Here is a 9,119-nt window from a genome sequence, read left to right as displayed (position 1 = left end):
CCCAATGAACCCTTTTTTTTTACAAGAGTGCACTCCCTCAAAAAATGTTGCATTCGCTAACAAAAAAATTCTGAATTCCACTGAAAAACTGTCTTTTATACAGTATGTATATTCTCAATCAAAAATAAAATCATATTTCTGAGAAACTTTGCATTTATAGCAACATTTTTGCGATTCATGAGAAACATTGCGTCAGCTAGCAAAACTTATGCTTCTTTGAAAAACTTTGTATTTACGTGCAACAATTTTGTTTTTGGATCTGCTGGCAAAACTTTTGCATCTCCTGGAGAAATTTGCAATTGCTGGCAAAATGCTGGCATTCTCCGCGTTTACCAGAACTTTTGCGTTGCCCTGAAAAACAATGCATTCGCTGCCAAATCTTTTGAATTTCTCAGATAATCTTTCAGTTCGCTCATAAAATGTACACATACCTTGAGAAACTTGACACTTGCAACGAATGCATGTTTTGCCATATAAAACATTTGCAATAGGACATGAAAGCACTGGATGCATTTTTTTAACCTCAATGGGCTCCAACGTTTTCTGCGTGTCTTGAAATTGATTACAGCTTAAGCCTTGAATACTCATATGCATAAATCAGACTTCAGAGCTTCAATGGCCAACTTTCAAATAATGACTGTTGGGCACAAAGCTATGTGTGTCTTTTAAAAACTTGAAATATAGCGCACAAGTGTTTTAATGGTCTTTCAGGAATACTGTAATCTGAAATGTTGTGTTTCACAGGTTTGGATGGACACCAGGGTGAGTAAATGATGACGCATTTTTATTTAGGCCTTTCATTTCAACCAGCAGGTTCCCGGAGTTCTCTCGTGCACCTTCACCGGTGCGTGCAAACCGAAACCGGGCCATCTAATGACTAATGATGTGCAGGTGTTTGCCACCGACTCAGCCGTGTGACTGCGTTTCATTTAGCCGTGCAGCAGCTGGCGAGCGCTCGGGAAGCTGCTCGTGACTCGGTGTGTTTGGCGTGTGGTTTGCGCTGAATGTAATCTGTCTCTGGGGACGAGGGGCCCCGCAGGAACCTGACACGAGACAGAAAACACCGCTCCATACAGCGCTATAATGTGCGTGAGTGCACAGCGCCACCTGCTGGTGGACAGCCACACTGTCAGTCGATCAGCGCCACCAATTTGAAAATAAAGTGCATGATATAAAATATTTCACCAGATACCTTTTACCCCCAGCAGTTTTTTTTAACAGAAACCTTTTTATATATATATATATATATATATATATATATATATATATATATATATATATATAATATTTTTTTCTAGTTTCTAGGAAGTCTTGATATTATTCTATGGATATTATTAATCAGCCTGTATCAAATTGAATTTTAAAGTAATTTAATATTCATAAATTGCATGCAAATTTATTAAAAGGAACTTTGCACGGTATTTATTTGCGTACTATGGTATGTTTTGCACACTGTAGCTTGCATACTGTATTTAAAAAATCTTTAAAATAGGGAACAATGAATTGCATTATTAATATTGAAGCTATATGAAAGAGCAGGTGTTTTGCATGTATTTTTTTTTTTTTTTTAGGAAGAATCGATTTTTATTATCAAGCTAAATGCAAATGCGTTTGCTCATTCACAGCCTGCTTTTTCAATTACGTGCACAAGAACGTGATAAAAAAAAACAAAAAAAACAACAAGAACAAATGAACTTTGCGCTCTGGCGACGTCTAGCGGCAGCGCTGTGTACTGCATCGTTCCAGTGTGAGGCGTGCAGTGAGGATTTATTTTATTACTCCAACAAGCTTGCTTTTCCACATTAACTTTCAAGACATTATTGTAATAAAACATAGTATACTTCTGAGAATAAATAAAGAATTACCTCTAGCTGTGGTTTCTAAAACTACAACAACAACTTTAGTAGGATGATGCTGAATTAGATATTTTTCCATGCATCTCTCAGATTAATAGCGTTTCTCTGTGATTTAACCCTGGAGATGTGTCTGTAATTCCATATGGTTTCCAGGCCTATTAACGCTAAATGCAATTTAAGTTTATTATCTTTTGCATCCTGGGAGAACTGCACAACTCAATTATTAACCAAACTGTCCGACAATTTATAGCAGGATTTAATCAAGTTACCGTAAGTAAAACCGATGATTTTTACTTTCATTGACGGGAAATCTCTCGATGGTCAGGCCTCTGGTCAACAGAATACTTTTTGCAGTCTTCATCCACGTCCCATTGACGGATTCTGACCAAAAGCAAATAAACTGAGAACATTAGAGCAGAAAGCATAGTAAGACCACCAAATGTATTTTTGGTTTATTGTGCATAAATGTGTGTTTTTGTGCTTGTTAGAGTCTGATAGGATCAGTTTAGCAACATGCGAACAGCAAGACTGCACACTATATTAAGAATCATCATCACTAGAGCTATAACTGGCCTGGCGTGGATGCAACACATTATCTATCATTAGCACACATTTCATTAACCATGTGTATATGCTAAGGCTAATTAGCAAGGCTTCAGCAAGTGCAACCATCCAACAAGCACAGTGCGGAGCTACCTCGTGTCAAACTTTAAAAAAAAAAAAAAAAAACATTACAAATTTAGCTTTTTAGATGATACCTTAATTTTTACTTTATGAACAGCAGCATTTATGTTGTTTATTTATTTATTTTAGTTTAACCACAATTTTCATGTGAAGACTGAAAGACATGGGTGATTAAATAATCAGGACATTTTTATTCTGAAGTACATTATTCCTTTGAGATGCTGTTTTAGAAGTTAGCTTCCTAGTTAGTGAGTGAACAGTGGTTTAACTGGTTTAAATTGATCTTGTTTTGTGATTTAGCTGGTGTTTAGCTATAGCTGGCAAACCAGAAAACTTCACTAAAACCATCAAAACAGACTAGCCTAGCCTACCTTTAAAAAAACTCATTTAGCAGGTTAAATACGATTTCGCCAACAGTGCTGGATAAATAAACATTATATTAGGCTAGGCTAACGCTACAGGCTAGGCTAACTTAAGGCGGGGATTGGCCAGGTGAAATGTCATTATCTGAAGAGAGATCGTGTTATTAAGATAAGAACAACTTGATTGATTGCACGAGTCCTTCATGTGATATTGGAAAAGTCACAAGTGATTATATTTTGTTCAACAAGGAGCGCTAGCTTCGATGTCTGAACCAGATGTGCAGATAATACCATAAAGCCACTGAACACATTGCATCGCTGCTTTTCTCGCCTATATTTACTCATGTGACTTTATGAACCTACGTGATTATCATCTGTCCACAAAGTGTGTGTTATTGTTGGGGCATTTGTATGGAATAATAGGAAAACTGTTGAAGCTGCCATCGTAACAAAGGGTAGAAAGCCGACTAAAACATGACGGAGGAATAAACTCACGTAGCCATCGGGTTTCGTTTGACTGGCGTGCACACTCAGGGGCATCATGCAGTCATTTATTAAATTGCAACACCTGAACAGCATAATGAACGAACCACACCCCTTAGACTCACAGTCATAATAAGAGCACATTCAACGTCACCAATGTTCAACAATAATGTTTGTTTATTATTCGACCATTAAATGGGTCATTATACGAAAACGTGCCATTTCCCACTTTTAATGTTTGATTTTCAAATTTCTGTTTTGAAAATCTTTAAGCCCCTTTTTGGATTAAGTAGATCCTTACCTCTCAGGAAAATGTGCCGTGCCATCTCAGGCTATCTTATTTTTTTCATTTTTTTCATTTAACTAATTTAAATGTGTGTTTTTGGTCAACCCTGTTACCAACATATTAATTACTTTTTGAAAAGGTTTTAAATACATGTATAGAACAAATCTGATATACTGTGGAAGATATACTCCCCCTTGTTACATTAAGAGTGTTTGTGAATTGAGAATATTGAAAGTTTTATTTTTTTAAGGGGATGAATACGTTCATTTCCAAATTACACTCTCCCAGCATCTTCTGTTTTAAGAAAAATGTATGGAAACAAAAATTAAACACCTCAATTCAATTTTGAGTGGATTATTAGCCTCTCTTACTAAACATTTACAATTAATTGATTACATTTTTATTTACATTTTTTAAGTTATATTAGAATATTATACAAGTAACAGGGTTGACACATCAGTTACAGGGTTGACAACAGCTACCGTATTGATTATACTGCTTGTTTGAGTTACAATTATGGTTGTAATGGAGTCTTAATTGGACATTAATAAACCTTTAATTCAACATGACTAATCAGCATATTATGTAGATGGCTCTATTGAGATATTTTAGCATAAAAATGATGAAAAACCGAAACTTATCTGTTTGCATGAACTTTAACTTTAAAATGTTTTAACTGTTGCCCCGCCTTCTACTTCTCAAACCTCATACTTTCTATGATATTGTGCTGAGAAAACACAGATTTACCCATTCTGTGTTGGTAGTGGCGTGTACCACAGTTTGCTTTGCCAATTGAGAAACTTGATTGGTAAACGGTTTGCCAGAATATACCCTGACCCAGATCTATCCCGTTAGTGAAGCATTGGTTTCCACACTGGTTTCATTAAATAAATAAATAAAGGAAATTATTATTTTAAAAGATTCACGAATAAGAATCATCTGTTCACGAATTGGATCGTGAACTTGCATTACCGAGCCAAAGATGATACTGAACATTTCGAATGAATAAAGAAGTTAATCTGTAAACCACATAAAGCTATTGTTTGACTTCATAAACCTTTATTTTATGCATGCTTCGTATGGATCTGTTGACTGAATGCATAGTGTGATTTCGTGTCGTTATGTGCTTGTAACGGGAAAAAATCAGTCGCGGTATTGTTTGAAATCCCCAAACTTAAATATTAAATTAATAAATTACATCAAAATAAAAGTAATCACTGGTAATCTAAAATAGTTTTCAGATGTTACTGTAATCTGATTACCCCTTATTTAAAAAGTAATTTTAACGAAATACAGTTTATCATATTTTGTATTTTACATACGTAACGCTGTATTTCGTTACACCCCAGCCCTGATTATTTATGATTGTGTAGCATACTGTAAATGTAAGTAGTTCACATGCCATCAAATAATCATACAAGTCACACAAGCTTGATTTATCTTTTGACAAGAAAACTTTTTCAAACTATTTGGATGGAGTGCATGTATGGAGAGTATCCCAAATGCAAACTGAAAAGCTTGTTAATTTATTGACTTCTCATAATAAAAAAAATAATGACTTTTGATTTATAAAGCACATTTATAAAACCCAATGCACTTGTGTGTATCAGTATAGATCAGTAACCTCAACATATTGTAGCCTATCTATCAGTAGAATAAATAAAAAAACATGATTTTTAGGGATAAAAACTGTAAAAACATGTATATTATGTATACTATTTGTAAGAAAAGTATGTCTGTTAAAATTCTCAGTCATCCAGGTCATAGTTATCCAAGAAGGGTTGGCTCAGGGGTGACAACCCCACAGAGGTTAAATGCCTGGCACTCCCCATCAGTCATTTAGAAATGAAGAAACCCCTTGGATGAGAGGCAATAGCTTCAAATATGGACGTACCTAGTCCAGTTGCCCTTGATTTAACCCTTCTTGTGTATACAACATGGGTAAGACACACAAAAGCGTACTTGGGTCAACCCTCTTACCCTGGAATGGTTACAGGGTTGACGGTAACAGGGTTGACGAAAAAGGTTATTGCCGGCCATTACTAGCCATGAGGTATAGGTAATGACACTACATTACGTGCCTTAATGAGAGGCTTAAATATTATCATATATGTAAATTTTTAAATATGTACAAAAAACTTTTTAACATATGCTTTTCTGGTAACAGGGCTGACACAATGAGCGTGTCCCTGTCTTTCAGACATTACATAACCTCAAAGAAAATTCATTAAAAAGAAGAGAACACTTACTTGTCTTCTACCATCAACTTCATGAAAGTCAGATAATGTCACTTCCTGGAACTGATGCAACTTTTGAAACAGTTCATTATCTTTAAAGAGGTGTTTTTATAAAAAGTAACAGGGTTGACGAGAACCTAGGGACCCGACTAAATTGTGTGTTTTTTTATTTTATTTGACACGTTAAGAATAAAATCCATTTATGACTAATGAACTGACACTTAAGGCTTTATACAAGTATATGTTTTTTTATGATAGTTTGACTTTTTTGGCCTCGATAGCAAGTAGAAGTAGAAAAATCTTACTGAGGGACAGGCCATTTTCAACATTTCTTCAAGATGCTTTGTACAAAAATGTGATTAAAATCCTTTAAAAACCAAAGAAACAGAAAATAATTTATTCTTATATTATGAGACATTATGGAAACTAAAATATAAAATATTCTATTTCTTTTATGTTTTATTAAGATTTACAGAGCTTTTTTTTCCTGAGGGACACAAAATGGCACGTTTTCGTATAATGACCCAAATATATTTAAAAACAGGAAAATTGGAAAAAAATAAAATTCTGCTAGTGGAGTAAGAAAAAATAAACTTAATTCAAAGAAACTATAATTTTGCTGTTTCATTAATTAATTTATATATTTAATTGACAATCAGAATGTCTTAAGATATTAAGTCTCATCTTCTATAACATGTATGAACATTAAAATGCAAGGCAGAAAACCATTTAAACGTATATTGAAAAAAAAAAAAAAAGCTTTTCAGAAAACATACTTTTGAATAAATTAGTTTTTTTTTTCATTTTATTTGCATTTGAATATGGAAATTAAATAAGCAATCTTTGTTAAACATAAATAAATATTAATATTTTAATAAAAATAATATATAGTATTATTTTATAGTAATATAGTATATAGTATTTTATACAATATATAGTAAAAATATATATTGCATTCTACTGAGTGTAGTAAGAAGGTGACGTATTTATACATTGTTACATCAGAGTCCATAATTTCAGTGATAAAATGTATATATTTAAATAACATATTTATCATGTTCACATTAACAGAAAGCACAACCAGTGTTAATATATGGTGCTTGGCAGTGGTCAAAAATACTTACAAAATTACATTTCAGACTGTAATTAGTGATTCAGATAGCAATTAAATAACCACACAACCTTGCTGTTTTTTTTTCAGGTGGTAGAAAAACAAGACATTCTTGATTTTAATAGCAAGAAAACACAGGCTAGCTCTTGTAAATGTTGAAATTATGTTAAAATCCGGATTGTCAGACCATTAATGCGTATTGCATTCTTAGTGTTGCCACCAGGGGTGCTGTTTTCATTTGAATTCCAACTCTAACACACATTAATACACAATCTCTTGGTGCACTGAGACATAAAGCTGCTGTCTGTTTAAGCTTTAGAAAAAGCGAAGTGTAGTGTGTGTGTATGCATGTTTTGGATTTGTAAATGCATGCCACACCCAACGTTTATTAAACCCACTTATTTCAAGTGATAAAAATAACATTGATTTAGGTTTTAGTTAACTATAATTACTCTTGAAATATCAAGACTTGTGCAACTTTATTTTTATTTTTTACCTTTGTTTCAAAAGATTTTGGTTCTTATATACTGTATTTTTGTCTTGTTTTCTAGTATAAATACCGAAATATTCTTAAACCAAGATGAATGTACCTCAGATGCAAAATGACTAGATATTAAGTCTAGTTTTCTGAAAAAAAGAAGTTTTTGCTTAAAACAAGAAAAATATCTGCCAACGGTCTCAGAAAAATACACTTATGTTCCCTGTGATTTGAGTTTTAGATTTTCTTTTAACATACTGTAGAAATATATTTTCTTCTTGTTTTAAATTCACTTTGATACATTTGTCAGAAGATATTTTGCTTCTGAAATAAATTTACCGTAATTTAAAAATGAAGTTGTTCTTTTTTATCATATCTTATAACAATGTATTATAGTCAGATGATCGCATACATTTTTTTCATGCATATCTTGGCATTTCCATTTAGTGTCTTTTATACGATACCTGAAAATGGTATTGTTAGATTGTTGCTAGTTATTATACTAAACTACCCCCGTCACATTAGTTTTTTCATGTGCATTTGAGAAATGTATTCAGTATGTGTTTCCATCATAGTTATGTGCTTGTTATATCAGAAAAAAAAATACATAATATTTTTAATTTGTGTGCATCTTGGCTTTTCCATTCAGAGTTTTTAATTTTATTTTATTTCATGCAACATCCCTGAATGCACATAAAAATAGGTGGATGGAAACAGGTAATGTAGTCCCCAATCAGAAACAAGGCACAGTTTAGGCTTTTGGAGTGACTTGATGCAAAGTGAACCTCATCTCCAAACTGAAAATGAAGGTTTTTCTACATGAGGGGAACATAACTTCTTAATGTCTTCTCTTGGATTCTTATCCAAGCTCTCAAAATGTGGCGTTCAGGCTTTGGCGTCCAGCAGCACAACCTCAAAAAAGGGCTGTGTTCCTCTCCAGACGTGTCCCAGCATCCAGACGCTCAGTAATCACCTGAGAACAGAAGCCGCTGGATCTGCACATGCTCCTGCTCCACCAGTCTTGGACTGAAAATGCTCATGACTCGGCATTCGTTATTATGAATGGCAGTGCATTGGGGATTTACGTCGGTCTAGGTTGCTGTTTTCATGTAAAAAATTACAAATTACAACAAGTGATGCTTGAATTAGCAAATACCAGTTTTAATATGGTACGATTAAACCGAATGAATCAGTTTTTGGTACAGATGTTCGCAGTACTGCTGTGGAAGATCTGTAGGAGCTTGAGCCATGCACAACTACAGGATGTGTGTGTGTGTGTGTGTGTGTGTGTGAATACAGATCTGGCAAACCCAGAATAAGTAAATCTATTTCCCTGTCTATAGGAAAGGGGCTTCCAGCTCAAACACATCAAACACACGGGTTAGTGTAGAAATGTATGCTTTTATTCATGTATTTCCATTGATCATTGAACATAAACAGAGGCTCAAATGTACTTGATTGACACGCGATGCAACAAAACCTCATTGGTTCTTAAAGAAGCTCAAATGTGCTGCGTAACACACAACAATGCATGCTTGAGCTTCTGTTTGTCATAACTGATGCGTGCATGGATTTATGTTTATATGTGGGAAAAAAAAGCCTAACATGCATCACTGTCTTTA

This window comes from Carassius gibelio, chromosome A25 (assembly GCF_023724105.1).
Source record: "Carassius gibelio isolate Cgi1373 ecotype wild population from Czech Republic chromosome A25, carGib1.2-hapl.c, whole genome shotgun sequence".
NCBI classification, from domain to species: Eukaryota; Metazoa; Chordata; class Actinopteri; order Cypriniformes; family Cyprinidae; genus Carassius; species Carassius gibelio.
This window is presented reverse-complemented; position numbering follows the sequence as displayed.